General features: G+C 37.4%; 1 pseudogene; it reads left to right on the top strand.

Annotated features, from left to right (window-relative positions):
• Positions 1–328: 328 nt before the first annotated feature.
• LOC132173165 (small nucleolar RNA R71) lies at positions 329–429 on the top strand (annotated as a pseudogene).
• Positions 430–14,387: the final 13,958 nt, after the last annotated feature.

Genomic DNA, 14,387 nt, shown 5'->3' with positions numbered 1-14,387 from the left:
CTATCAACATTGAAAGTGTTGGCAGCATTGATGGACTGGCCCACAGCGAGAGCGTCGACCTTCTTGGTGAGGGCATCTATCTTTATCCTCAAATCAGTGTCCTCCTTATTCTCATAGATGCCTCCTTTCTTGAGAGCACGAGTGGACCGGTCCAGACAACCCAAAAAATCCCACAGCTGTGAGTTGTCAGACAACTTGTCCAATGCCTAATGAGCTTCATCCCTGTCATACTTAAAAATGCCCCAACTTCGGTTCATTGACTCGATCATGCTACAGTTGGATTGAGCCAATCCTTGGTAGAAGAATTGAACGAGTCTCCACTTCTCATATCCATGAGGAGGGCACTTTATCAGCAGATCTTAAACGTTCCCAACTCTCACAGAAGTTCTCATCTTCCTCCTGAGTGAAAGATCCAATCTCCTTACGGCTCTCATTCACTTTTGACATTGGGAAGAACTTGTTATAAAACTTGCTCAACAAGATTTCTCAAGATGTAATGGATCCGGGTGTGTTGGAGTCCAACCATGCCTTGGCTTTATCGTGCAGTCAGAAAGGGAAAAGTCTAAGGTGGATAGACTTTTCAGAGAAATTTTGAAATTTAAAGGTGGCACAAATGTCGTTGAATTTCTTTACATGACTGTAAGGATTTTCAAGTTCCAAGCCATGGAAGGAGGGTAGAAGTTGGATGACGTGTGGCCCCAAATCAAAATGGGTGGCATTGGTTGGTGCCAACACTATGCAAGAAGGGGAGTTTGTCGCAACTTGTGCGAACAAATCCCTAAGCGATGTGGTGTAGTCGACATTCCAAGCTCTAGCTTGCTCCACATTCTCAGCTCTCGCACCCTCGTTCTCAACTCTAGGCTACTCCACATTATGAAGTATGTTATCTCCCATCTCAACAGTCTCTCCCTCGACTGGTGCTCTTCGATTTCTTCTAAAGGTTCTATCAATGTCAGGATCTAAAGGTATCAACTCTAGGTTCAGGGATCTCCGACCAAGCATACACTAAAAAAAAATCCTAAAATAAACTAACTAATGAAAATCAAATATTCACAAAAATAAGAAGGACAAAACAAAGAATTAAAACAAAATACTAACAAAAATCAAACAAAAGAAATGCAAAAGATGTTTTTTTTTTCTTTTTTCTTAGCCGCTTCTCATTTGTTGAAGCTGGCTACAGAGGTGTGCTCGAGCGCATGTAAGGTGCGATTGAGCGTCAGTCAGCTGTGCGCTCGCACGCAACTACGGAACATTGAGTGCAGGCGAGCAAGATGTTCTGCGATAGGCTCGAGTGCGCTCGATTGCACTGGCAAGGACTGGACTTCGCTGAATCTGCAACAAAACACAAAAATAAACTTCTATCCCCTCTTTTTTTTTTAGATCAAAATTTAGAGACAAAAAAATAATAATAAAATAAAATAAATTTTTTTTAAAAAAAAAAAAACTGCAAAAAAACTAATAAAACAAAAATCTACCTAAACTAATAGAAAAACAAAATCAATTTAAGCAAAAAATCGGTTTTTACAAAAACAAACAACTCCTCGGCAACGGAGCCAAAACATGATGTGAGCAAATTTAAATAACTCGCAAGCACACGAGTCGTGTGAAATAAAGCGTGTGCAAGTACGAGGTCGAACCACATGGAGTTGTGTTGCAAAAATAAATTTTTTTTATCTAAACTAATTATAGTTTAACCTAGTTTCGAAGTTCGAGTGATTTGGTCATGGAAAATTCAAATAAACTAAATAAAATGATTAAAAACAATTAATGGAAAAACACTAAGGTTTTCCAAATCCACCTCGCCAAATCGAATAACACATTCTTGATTTTATGCATACAACCGACAAACAGTAAGTTTTATACATTGTTCGAAGTTCGTAAAAATGCATATTAAATCATTCAATGAATCCAACCGTTAAATGAATCACAACGAATATCCAATTGAGATCAAAGCATCCACTGTATCCGTTTGATATACGAACCACAATGGATATCCGTTCTCAGTTGAATCATTTGATGTATCCATGGATGAAACACAACGAACATCCAACTTTTTATGAATAACAGACAAAAGAATAAAATGACAAGGATGTATGAATATCCAACATTTTGATTAAACATAAAAATTGTATGAATAAAATGACAAGAATGTGTTGTTTATCAATGACGAGGCTTCATCTTCAACCTTAGTTGAAGGTTTTAGCCTCTCATGATTACAAAACTCATATCAAAATGAATTACCATAAGAAACGTAAAACTTACAAAGAGAAACGTAGCAAAAGCCCTACAACGACAAAAAGTCAAAAATATGCTCTCTACGGTGCCTCCCAACGTGTGTTTTACAAAAGAAAAAATGATATAAATACTAAAACCTAGGGTTTCAGCATTGCCAGGTCAGTACGGGTGCACTCACTCGTACACTTGAGCATGCGTCAGGGCTCTGCAGTGTAACACTTAGGCGCTACGGGTTTGGGTGATTACACGAATGCGCTCGATCGCAGTCCCCCTGCACTCGAGCGCACTTCCAGAGATGCTCTTCTTCAACTTCTTCACAATTTTCACACCAAACACCGCAATTTTCTCTCAATGACCTGCAAAACACTAAAACACCAAAACTACCCTAAAACATCAAAAAATAACAAAGCTAAGAGTTTAACAAATACATGTTAAGGGGCCCAAATATGCAATATTTGGCGCTCATCAATGGCATCAAGGAGTGGGATGTTGACTTTGACTTGCTTGAAGACCTCCATTATGTCTTGTATCTTCTCTCCTTGCTTCCCAATGTGGAAAGTTGCCTTAAGAACCTCTGGGAATGGGACCCTAGGTTCATATGGTATCTCAAGAGTGGGGGCAGATGAAGAAGATGCCTCTGTGCTTATTTGTTTACCCTTGTCCTGATGCAATTATGTGAGGCCTCAATTTGCTCATCTTTCCTTTCTTTCACATGATTGTCTACCACTCTTCCACTCCGCAATGTAATGATGGCGCAGACTAGATTTAGATTAGAGGAACTCCCCTTCCCAATGTTCAGTCCCTTAGGATTGACCATCGGTCGACTTGGAAGCTTCCCTTCTTCTATTTTGTTGAGGATTTTAGCCATTTACGTCATCTGAGCCTCTAACTTGGAAATTGATTGAGTGTGCGAGTTCACTGTCTGACTCATCTTGCCCACCCTGCCAGTCATCTCGCTCATCATTTGCAGCATCCGATCCTCAAAGTTAGAATCTGACTCCTTAGACCTGGTGTAGGAATTATCTTACCTCCAGCATGGGGCAAGATGGTTGGCATAGAAGAGATAGAAATTCCTGTAATGGTCACAGGCGGTCCTGCAACAAGGACTAGTAATTTTGATCGGATTAGAGTTATTTTTCGTAGCACTCCTACCAAAGCTCATGTACACATTGACCTCACTGAAGAGGGCCCTGTTGCAAGTGAACCTTCATGTAGAGGGCCTAAAACTAGAGGTGGTGCAACTGGAGGGAAAACTATGGATGGTGGAAGTAGAGGGCCTAAAACTAGGGGGATTTGCAGGCAGAGGTGTTACAGTGATAGGTGGTGCATTCCGAGGTGGTGGAGGAAGAAGTGGTGTAGTGAGAGGTGGTGCAGGCAGAGGTGCAATAGCTGCATCTAGTGGTGTTGTAGCAAAGTCTGGAACTGTTGCGAAATCGAAAGGAAAACGTATTGTGACAACAATACAAAAGGGAATTGAAATTATGGAAGTTAAGAGAAAACAGTTGAATCCAGAGTGGAAGCCCTAATGTCATGGACATGAAGTCCTATGTATGTTTGTTTTTTTATATGTAATGTGTATAGAGAACTTGTTAATGTCTATGGAAATTTGATGTATGGAAGTTAAGCTGTTTTGTTGAGGACTATTGTGAATGTGTATGGAAATTAACCTATTTTGTTGAGGATTATTGTGAATGTGTGTGAAAATTAACCTGTTTTAAAAGGATTATTGTGAATGTATGGAAAGTAACCTGTTTTATTGAGGACTATTGTGAACGTGTATGGAAATTAACCTGTTTTAAAAGGAGGATTATTGGTCCTGTGCTGATTTTACTAAATTTTGCATTGCATTTACTCATCATGTTGGATGCATCGTTTGGGTTGTCTTTATTTTGGTCCCAAATTACTAACTGCATATATATTTCTTACCATGTAATTGTTATTGTTTGGGAAGAAGCTGTTCACATTAAATAAGATGGCTTCAGGGGTGGACTATTGTTGATTTGATTAATCCACATTTAAAGGAATTAAATTGAATGAATGGGGAATTGAGAGATACCTAAGTTGAGGTTGCTAGAATGGTAGTATACCTGCTACACTTTTGCTGGAAACTGAGGGGGACATATACTCAATTGTGCTCAATTATGCTCAAGCATATATAGGCATCTATTATGTTCAAACACATATATACTCAATAATGCTCCAACATATATACTCAATTACTCAATTTTAGAATGCTCAATTATGCTCAATTACGCTAAAACATATGTACTCAAAACCTAGTTATACTCAAGTATGCTCAAACATATATATGCTCAATTACTCAAGATAGCATGTAGTCTTATGCTCAAAGACATGTAAACCCTAAACACATTGATATAGCAACTAATAACTTCATTACAAATAACAAACTTCATAGAGTACGCTACATGTTTTGTTAAAAACTACATTACAACCACAATGTGCTTCCAAAATTACACAAGCACAACAAACCACATTGTGCTCCCAAAATTACACAAGTACAAAAGACCACATTGTGCTCCCAAAATTACGCATAAACATAAAAGACCATAATGTGATCCCAAAACTACATACACCTCAATTCAACTTCATATGGCCAACTTTGCATTCATACGGACCACTTGGAGTGTATCCAAAAAAAAAAAAAAAGCAAATTGCACTAAAACAAATTATCCTGGAACACACAAGAATTGTTTGGTAATTCCTCTTCACTGCATGGAGTTTGATCTCCCCAATCTCTACTTCCTTACATTACCGGGAAATTTCTTTATCCATTTCTATCTTCACACGAAGATTTTCTTTCTCCATTTCTACCTTCACCTTGCTGACTTCAACTTCAATTATGTTTTCACAACATTTTGCTTCTGCCAACAATTTTTCGTGCCTTCGCCAGAACCAACTTCCAACCCTTTTACAATTGGCACACAACTCAGGATCAATCCATTCAAAGAAACCACAGTCTCGGTTAATCTATTAAGTAGTAAACAAATATTAATCACCACCCTAAACACAAAATATTAATTCCTAATGAACATTTCAGTTGTATGGTCATGCATTTTCTGGAAAGCACTAGTACTGCAGAAACAAGCACTATGCAGAAAATTACAAAAGCACTTGTTACATTCCCTTTTATTCGCAACTGCCATTAGATTTTCATGAACATTAAACATAACCAACATGAGACTCAATTGGAGGTGTTATGAATGTATAGATGTAGTCATGGAAGTTGCCACTTACCATATGTGTAAAACATAAATTCATACATGTGAAGTGTACCCAACAATCAGTAATGATCGCCAACCACAAGTCTTAGACAAAGTGTTGGAGTATAAAGTAGATAAACTTCGAAGCAATTAGATACACAATAAATTTAATTAGGGTTTTGTCTCAAACTTGAAATAGCGAAAACATAATAGTTGGAACTTTTATTGACAATTTCATAGCTGAAACAAATGGTGACAAGAATAATGTAGTTTTACTTGGTAGGATTTAGGAGAATTCATGTGAATGTGAAATGACATCGATTACAACGATTCAACTACAACCAAACATGCACTGTAATCAAAATTAGAACCCAAAACAAGAAATTATCAATACCCATCCGAAACACAGAATCCACACCAAAAATTAGAACCTGAAACAAGAAATTAAAACATGAAATTATCAATACTCATCCTAAACACAAAACCCACAACAAAAATTAGAACCCGTAACAAGAAATTATCAATACTCATCATAAACACAGAACCAACTAATAAGTGCTAAAATATACATATTTTAGCCCCTTAATTTATGTGTGTTAATCTTTTAGTTGTTCTATTTTATGTTGTTTTGCTTCATTTTTGTGTTTTTGTTTATTTTTAGGTGTTTGAAGGAAAAGGAAGCTTTTCTGGAAGTTTTAGGTATCAAGGACCAATTTTGGGAAAAGCTGAAGTTTTGATCGAGCGCACCAGACTTAGGTTCAAGCGTAGTAGAGGAATGATCAAGCACAACCGACAATCAAGCGCAAGGCATGGCGATCGAGCGCACTCGAGCTACCCATATGCAGAAAGACTTATTTTCCACTTAAAAGTAGGTTTTCCCAACCCTAATTGGACTAGGGTTTTGTTCTCCAATATTTTTAGGTTTCCTAGGGTTTCTAGGTTTTTGTAAAGCCTATAAATAGACCCCTTGGCCTCTTAGAAAATAGACAATTTCCAGAGCGGAGAATTTGAAGGCTACTTCAAGAAACATTTTCTGGTTTCTTCTTTCCCTTTTTCTTTTAGTTTTAGTTTCATTATGTGTAACTAAACAATTGTTACGGCTAGATTGAAGCCCTAATCATGTCTTTTTAAGTTTAATATTAGTGTCTTTGTTTCAATCATATGTGGTTATTTTAATTGATTATGTATGTAATTGAATTTCCATTGTGATTGTGTCTCACCATTATTTGCTTGTGATTGGAATCTATTAATTAAGTCAATTTAGATGACCGAATCTTGGGCTTAATAAAGTGACGAAAAATCCTCATCATGGGTTCTTGGCTTAATCAACATGGAAACTAGGAGTAGATACCATGCCCTAGGATTCATGTGTTTGTCGATCTCCATAGAATTATGTTTCTCTAAAGAACAACTTAGTAGATACCATGCTAAATCCTTTAGGGAAGAAAAGAATTAGAGTAGATACCATACCTAATTTGTTGCTTAGGGAGATCAATAATTTAAGGTGTAGATACCATGCCCTTAGATTGACAAATAATAAAATACCATGTGATTGGAACATTGATCTAATATTTTCTTAATTTGTATGATCTTTATATCTTTTCACCACTGCAAATCTATGACAATTTGGCAATTTAATTTCGGAAAATCAATTCTAAATAAAATTAACAATCCTCGTGGGATGATCTCGTATTTGCCCAAATATACTATTGTTGGATTTCATGCACTTGCAAGTTAAAACGTGCTAAGTATTTGCCTATTAATTTATATGGGTATTTGGTACAACAAATTTTTGGTGCTGTTGCCGGGAATTGTTTGATTTTGTATAGAATTTTTTTTTTTCCCTAGTTTTTTTTTCTTTTTAATTTTTTTTTTCTTGTTTTCTGATTTTAGGAAGTTGAGTTCCATTCTGCAACGGTGCGATCGAGCGCACTGCTGCAGGGAAATTGAGCGCAAGCCGTTTAGTACTGAAGCTACTGTGTTTCTTTGTTTTTTGTTTTGCCCGAGTACGATCAAGCACACCTCGCTGTGCGTTCGACCACACCAGCAACCGTGCGCCCGAGCGCACCGTCGCACACACACACACACCTTTGCACGAGTGCGATCGAACGCACCCTCCAGTGCGATCGAGCGCACACGTAAAGATTCCTATTCTTCGGGCTAGTTGTGTTTTTCTTTTTCTTTTTATTTTTAATTTTAATTTTGTTTTTATTTTCCTTTTGTTATTTTAACTTCTTTTTATTTTGTTTTTGTTTTCACTCATGTGGGGAGACATTCCAACACCCCATATGAACACACCGTTCTCTACACCAGGGAATGATTTCTACTCTACATGAAGCCACCAGTCTCATCTATCATGGCAACCGCAAGCTCCTTCAAATCATGCTCCACAATTTCCTGAACTGCTCCATCAATTATATCCGTAGTTCTATGATCAACCTCAAGCTCCACAATAGCAGTATCAGGCCAAGCCACCTCTTCCAAAGAGCTCTGCCTTTAAAGAAAATGTATCAACTATTCTCAGCCAAATGGAGGCCAGCAATCAACTTCTACAATCCATCGATGCCAAAATAGAAGCTCAAGAAGAGGAGTTATATCCCATCTATTGGCCGCCACAACAACAATATCAAGAAGAACCATCTCTTTCAACGATTGTTGATCTTAAAGGTAAGATGTTGAATTTTATGAGCAAGTCTAATCAAATGGTAAACTCTTTACAGGAGATGGAGAACTCTCACTCTGAATCATTTACCAGGAGAGAGGCTCACCTCAAGCAAATATCAGATACCCTCAAAGAAGAAGAGCTCCAAAATCAGTTGGTGGCCAATTCCAATGGATACTACATGAAGGATGAGAGTATTTGCTATCATAAGCAAGCTATCATCACATTGAAGAGTGAAGAAGTGGTTGAAAATCAAGTGGAAGAGAGAAAGGAGGAGAAAATTGAGTTCCCACATGATCCACATCAAGAAAAGGAAGAGAGCATTGAGGATTCTTCAACATCCACTCCTATTTCCGAAGTACCAAGAGGGCATGAGAGAAGTCTGTTGGGGCTATGTGATGAGCATAAAGAGACCAACGAGGTAGAAAAACTCCCTAAGTATTCTTCTCACTTTACTACATTTCATAATTCCCTTCCAGATGAGAAACTGTTTAAGAATGCTCAGAGTGATCTACCCCTATCTGGAGACATTTGGAATCACCCCACAGTAGGAAGAATTCATTCTCTTTGATGCAAGAGAAGAAAAGACTAGTGCTTCAAGTTTGAACCAAAGGGTCAAAACAGTCTGGCTGAAGACGTTAGGCTTAGCGCTCATGGGAGGCACCCCACAGCATATCCTTTTTTCCTAATTATTTTTAGTGTCTTTTTGTTTTCCTCTGTTTTGTTTTAGTGTTTTGTTTTTCAAGGACAAGTGTGCTTACATTCAAGTTTGGGGGTGTGCTACGAGCCATACCTTTCCAGGCAGTTTTACCATCTCCTAGGTGAGATCTTTCCATGATATATACACATTGAGGACAATGTGTGAAGTTTGTGGGTATGGGAGACACTTACACACACTTTGTCCCTATATATATTTGTTTTATAGAAAAAGTGCATGTTCATGTCTATCTTAAAATTTTTGTTGTTCTGAGAAGTAGGATTTGATTTTCATTAGTGATTTTAAAATTATGAACACATGATCTAATGATAGAGTTTTCTGAGTTTGGTTACTTACTTTATGCATGTGAGAATTCACCTATTTGATTTGATCCACAAAAGCACACTAGTACCTTTTTTTTTTTTTTTTGTGAGGTATGACATGTATGTCTGATATGTATGTTTCTCTTACTTGGGTGAAGCTGGATGATTTATTATATGGATACTTTGGCATGAGTTTTCAAAAAAAAAAAAAAAAAAACTAATCAATTTTAAAATTCTTCACTAAGTAACTGGCCCTCTTGCCTCATTAAGCATTGGGTGTTCATGTCAAAAGGTGAAAGTTTTGAATTGATTAGTGTCATGGCTAGTTTAGTTTTGTAGCCTCATTGACTCGAGTTAGTAAGTCCTTTGGGGTGGCTTTACACCTATTGCCCTAAAACCATATGGTTTAGGATGCATTGGCCTAACACTCATTACATGGGTCAATTAGAAAGCTTAATAGAACCAAACGTTGCACAGCCTGACCAAAACGAAAAAAAATAATATGACTCCATGCCGTAGTTTTTCATGTTGATAAGGATCTTGGTGGAATTTAAGATAGTGAGATAGTGCGCATTGGAACTACTTGGAAGCTTCATATTTATTTGCAAGTTCACCTTACACCATTTTGAGCTTGTAATGCCTTAGCTTGCATGTTGTAAGTAATTAAACTTTTGAAATTCCAATTCATTGTGAAGATGGAGTTTATCTTTTTAAGCTTGCTAATGACTGAAAATCCTGATTCTTAGTGATGCTTTAATTTTAAGGATGACATGAATTGTGCATAAATGTTTGTGGTTAGCATTTCTATAAACTCTCACGAGACTTCACTTGTCCTACTAGGGATGCCCAGGGGTTCAAAAAGCTTGTTGCATATGCTAAATGTAATCGTGTTTCCTATGAAAGTGGAGATAGAGTAGTTTTTGTTTTTTTTTTTTTTCAGTTTAGTATTGCTAAGGGACTAGCAATATGTAAGTTTGGGGTGTGATAAGTGCTAAAATATACTTTAGCTCCTTAATTTATGTGTGTTAATCCTTTAGTTGTGCTATTTTACGTTGTTTTACTTCATTTTTGTGTTTTCGTCTATTTTTAGGTGTTTGAAGGAAAAGGAAGCGTTTCTGGAAGTTTTAGGCATCAAGGCCCAATTTTGGGAAAAGCTGGAGTTCGGATCGAGCACACCACACTTAGGCTCGAACGCAAGCTGTGATCAAGCGCAAGGCATGGCGATCTAGTGCACTTGGGCGACCCAGATGCAGAAAGACTTATTTTCCACTTAAAACTAGGTTTTGCCAATCCTAATTGGACTAGGTTTTGTTCTCCGATTTTTTTTTAGGTTTCCTAGGGTTCTAGGTTTTTCTGAAGCCTATAAATAGACCCCTAGGCCTCTTAGAAAATATACAATTTCCAAAGAGGAGAATTTGGAGGCTACTTCAAGAAGTGCTTTCCCGTTTCTTCTTTCCCTTTTCTTTTTAGCTTTAGTTTCATTATGTGTAACTAAACAATTGTTAGGGCTAGATTGAAGCCCTAATCATGTCTTTTTAAGTTTAATATTAGTGTCTTTGTTTCAATCATATGTGGTTATTTTAATTGATTATGCCTATGTAATTGAATTCCCCTTGTGAATGTGTCTCACCATTATTTGCTTATGATTGGAATCTGTTAATTAAGTCAATTTAGATGACCAAATCTTGGGCTTAATAAAGTGACAAAAGAACCTCATCATGGGTTCTTGGCTTAATCAACATGGAAACTAGGAGTAGATGCCATGCCCTAGGATTCATGTGTTTGTCGATCTCCATAGAATTATGTTTCCCTAAAGAACAACTTAGTAGATACCATGCTAAATCCTTTAGGGAAGAAAAGAATTAGAGTAGATACCATACCAAATTCTTTGGTTAGGGAAATCAATAATTTAAGGTGTAGATACCATGCTCATAGATTGACAAACATTAAAATACCATGTGATTGCAACATTGATCTAATATTTTCTTAATTAGTATGATTTGTGATGAATATCAAAACCCTAACCTCTTCATTATCTTTATATCTTTTCATCATTGCAAATCTGTGACAATTTGGCAATTTAATTTGGGAAAATCAATTCTAAATAAAATTAACAATCCTCGTGAGATGATCTCGTATTCGCCCAACTATACTACTGTTGGATTTCGTGCACATGCGAGTTAAAATATGCTAAGTATTAGCCTATTAATTTAGGTGGGTATTTGGTACAACACCCACAATGAAAATTCGAACCCGAAAGAAGAAATTATCAATGCTCATCCTAAACACAGATCCCACAACGAAAATTAGAACCCTAAACAAGAAATTATGGGTTTGAAGAACTTGCCAAAATTTTCGCAACACTCATCATAAACACAGAACTTGCCTTATAATTTTCACAACCCACAAACGTCCTCCCGAAAGTTTTCTATGTTTGAGTTGTTTTCACAATCATCGGCCGCTCACAATAGCAAAGCCACTGCGGGGAAGATGAAGCTCCGCTTTGAGTGGAACCAACCGATGCACCAAAACTTTAGGTAGAGTCCATCATTTTTCCTTCAATGGAAGAACCCTAGATCCACTCTCACTCACGCCTGTGCCTGCCCTTGAACCATCTTGCTTTCTCTCTTCAGCTAGCTGTATCGCTTACTCTCGTGCGTCTACCCTTCACTTCTTGTTGTTTAAGTGTTGCCAAAAAGTAACTGCAGGTTACTTTGTTCATTAGCTTAGGTTGGGTTGGGTTGGGTTGGGTTGGGCGTGGGTCAAGTGAGACTGGCGTGCGTGCATGTTGGAAAGGGATGGGGACATTTTGGGGACAAAAGGGTCAACAGTGATCACGTGTGTCGCACGTGATCACTATTCCGTCAGTCATAGCGGCTTTGACTAACGTAATGGTCGAATTGAAAAAGTTTGGAAGTTTGGGGGGGTGCATTGCAAAAATTGAAACATTGGAGGTCGAATTGAAAATCGCCTCAAACTTTGAGGGGAGGGGGGTAAAGTGTAATTTTTCCAATAAAATAAAAATGATCACAGTAAAGGGAAATGACCAACTAAACAAAATGTTGCGGTGGCAAAGGGCTATTGAGGTGAGGTAGGGATCAGTGGGGCGCGGTGAGGAAGAGACCGGTGAAACTGAATGCGGCAAAGATTGGCGTGGCGCAGCTGGTGTCATGTCCCAAAATACTGATAAGTGCTAAAATATTCATATTTTCAGCCCTTAACTTGCATGTTTTATTCCTTTGGTTTTACTTAATTAGGCCATTTTAATTCCTTTTTGTGTTTTTCATACTTTTACACGCTTTTGGAAGAAAAAGAAGTAAAACTAGGTAATTTGAACTCAAAAGAGGAAATGAAGACAATTGGAGCTCCTTGGTACTGCGATCAATTGCAGGGTACTTGCGATCGAGCGCAATACCCGAGAGGATATAGCAGCAAATAGGCCAGGAGCGATCAAAAGAAGGAACGATCACAGACATGCGATCAAGCGCACACGGGCTGCAATTGAGCGCACCCGTGCGCAGGAGACTTATCAAGTGGCGGCTGGATTGACATTATTTCCATATTAGGGTTTTTCAATTCCAATTTGTAATAGGTCTCAAAACCCTACGAAATCCCTAGGTTTACTACTTTGTCTAGGACTTCTAGAGCCTATAAATAGACCCTTAAGCCTCTAGAATTGAGGACGGAAGGAGGAGAAGAAGAGGAGCTCTTGAAGTTAAAATCTCGGGTTTATTCTTTTCTTTTCTTTTCTTTTCTTTTCTTTTATGAAGATGTTTAGCATCAACTCTATGTGTAGCTAATTTAATTAGTAGGGCTAGATTGAAGCCCTAGTTATGTTAAATTAATATTTCAATATTGGGGCCTTGTGATAATCTTGTTGTGCTATTTAACTTGATTAATACCTGCTTGCATGAATTCCTTATATCTGTGTGCCTGATCAACATGTGCATGTGGTATGGACTAGTTAGTTAGATCAATTTGGATGACCGAGTCTTGGGTTTAACTTAAGTAACAAAAGAATCCACACCGTGATTCTTGGGTTAATCAACATGGGGAACCGGGAGTATATACTCATGCCTTAGGCCTCATGTGTTTGTTGATTTCCATAGAACATATGCTTTTCTAAAGAACAACTTAGTATATACCATGCTAAATCATTTAGGAAAGAAAAGAGTTAGAGCATACACCCATGCCTAACTGGTTGCTTAGGGAAATCCATAGCTTAAGGAGTATACACCCATGCCCTTAGGTTGGCAAACATTAGATATGCATAACATGATCAAAGCATTGGCATATTGTCATATTAATTGAATATAATTAGTGGTGGATATCAAAGCTCTACTCTTTTTATTATTATCAACTCAATCTCTAATTTACTTAAGGAAATTATTTTTAAACGGAAATTCAGTAATCCTCGTGGGAATGATCCTGTACTTGAACCATATACTACTATGTTGACCTTGTGCACTTGCAAGTAAAAAGTACAAATATTTACCTATTAATTTAGGTAAATTTTTGATCAACAAATACCAACCCTTAAGAAAAGGATTTATTTAAAACAACCACTTGATTTAAATCGATAAACACCCAATTAATCTTAAAGAGTTTTAATCATAAGCATAAAAGTGCAACTCTTCGAGGAGAAAAACTTTCTATTCGAAAATAGCCAAAAGACCAAAAATCAGCTTCTGGCCGAACGTTAGATGGGGGACCACCGAACGTTCAAGCTCAACCCTAGTGTGAACGTTCTCCTAGGGACCACACCGAACATTCGCTAACTGAATTGTAAACCATTGGGCATTAACCAAACGTTCAACCTGTAACCCTAGAACCATTGTGTAATAGTACATTAAACGTTTGCACCTAAGTACCGAACATTCACTGACAGTCGAAAAAGGAATTTTAACTAAATCTCCACCTTTTTAAACCAAAGCATGCCCCTCCTACTATAAATACCCCCTCCTTCTCGCCCCAAACTCCACCTTTACACTAGAAACCCTAATCCTAGAGTGAAAAGAGATTTTTGAGAGAGAATGAGGTAACTTTGGAGTGGTTTGCCATCTTCAAGGAAGATCTTCCGCATTTTCTTAGTTTTAATGTTATTCTTGTGATTCTCATGCTCTTTACCTTGAAGATGAATTGTGTTATCATTCTTTTTGAAGAAGAGAAAAGGGTTTTCAAACATTTTAAAAACACCTCATGTTTGCTAATATTTGCATGTTATTTTATAGTTTATTATGTTGACATGC

This window comes from Corylus avellana, chromosome ca2 (assembly GCF_901000735.1).
Source record: "Corylus avellana chromosome ca2, CavTom2PMs-1.0".
Classification (NCBI taxonomy): Eukaryota; Viridiplantae; Streptophyta; class Magnoliopsida; order Fagales; family Betulaceae; genus Corylus; species Corylus avellana.
The sequence above is the reverse complement of the archived record's forward strand: the minus strand, read 5'-3'. Positions and strand labels throughout refer to the sequence as shown.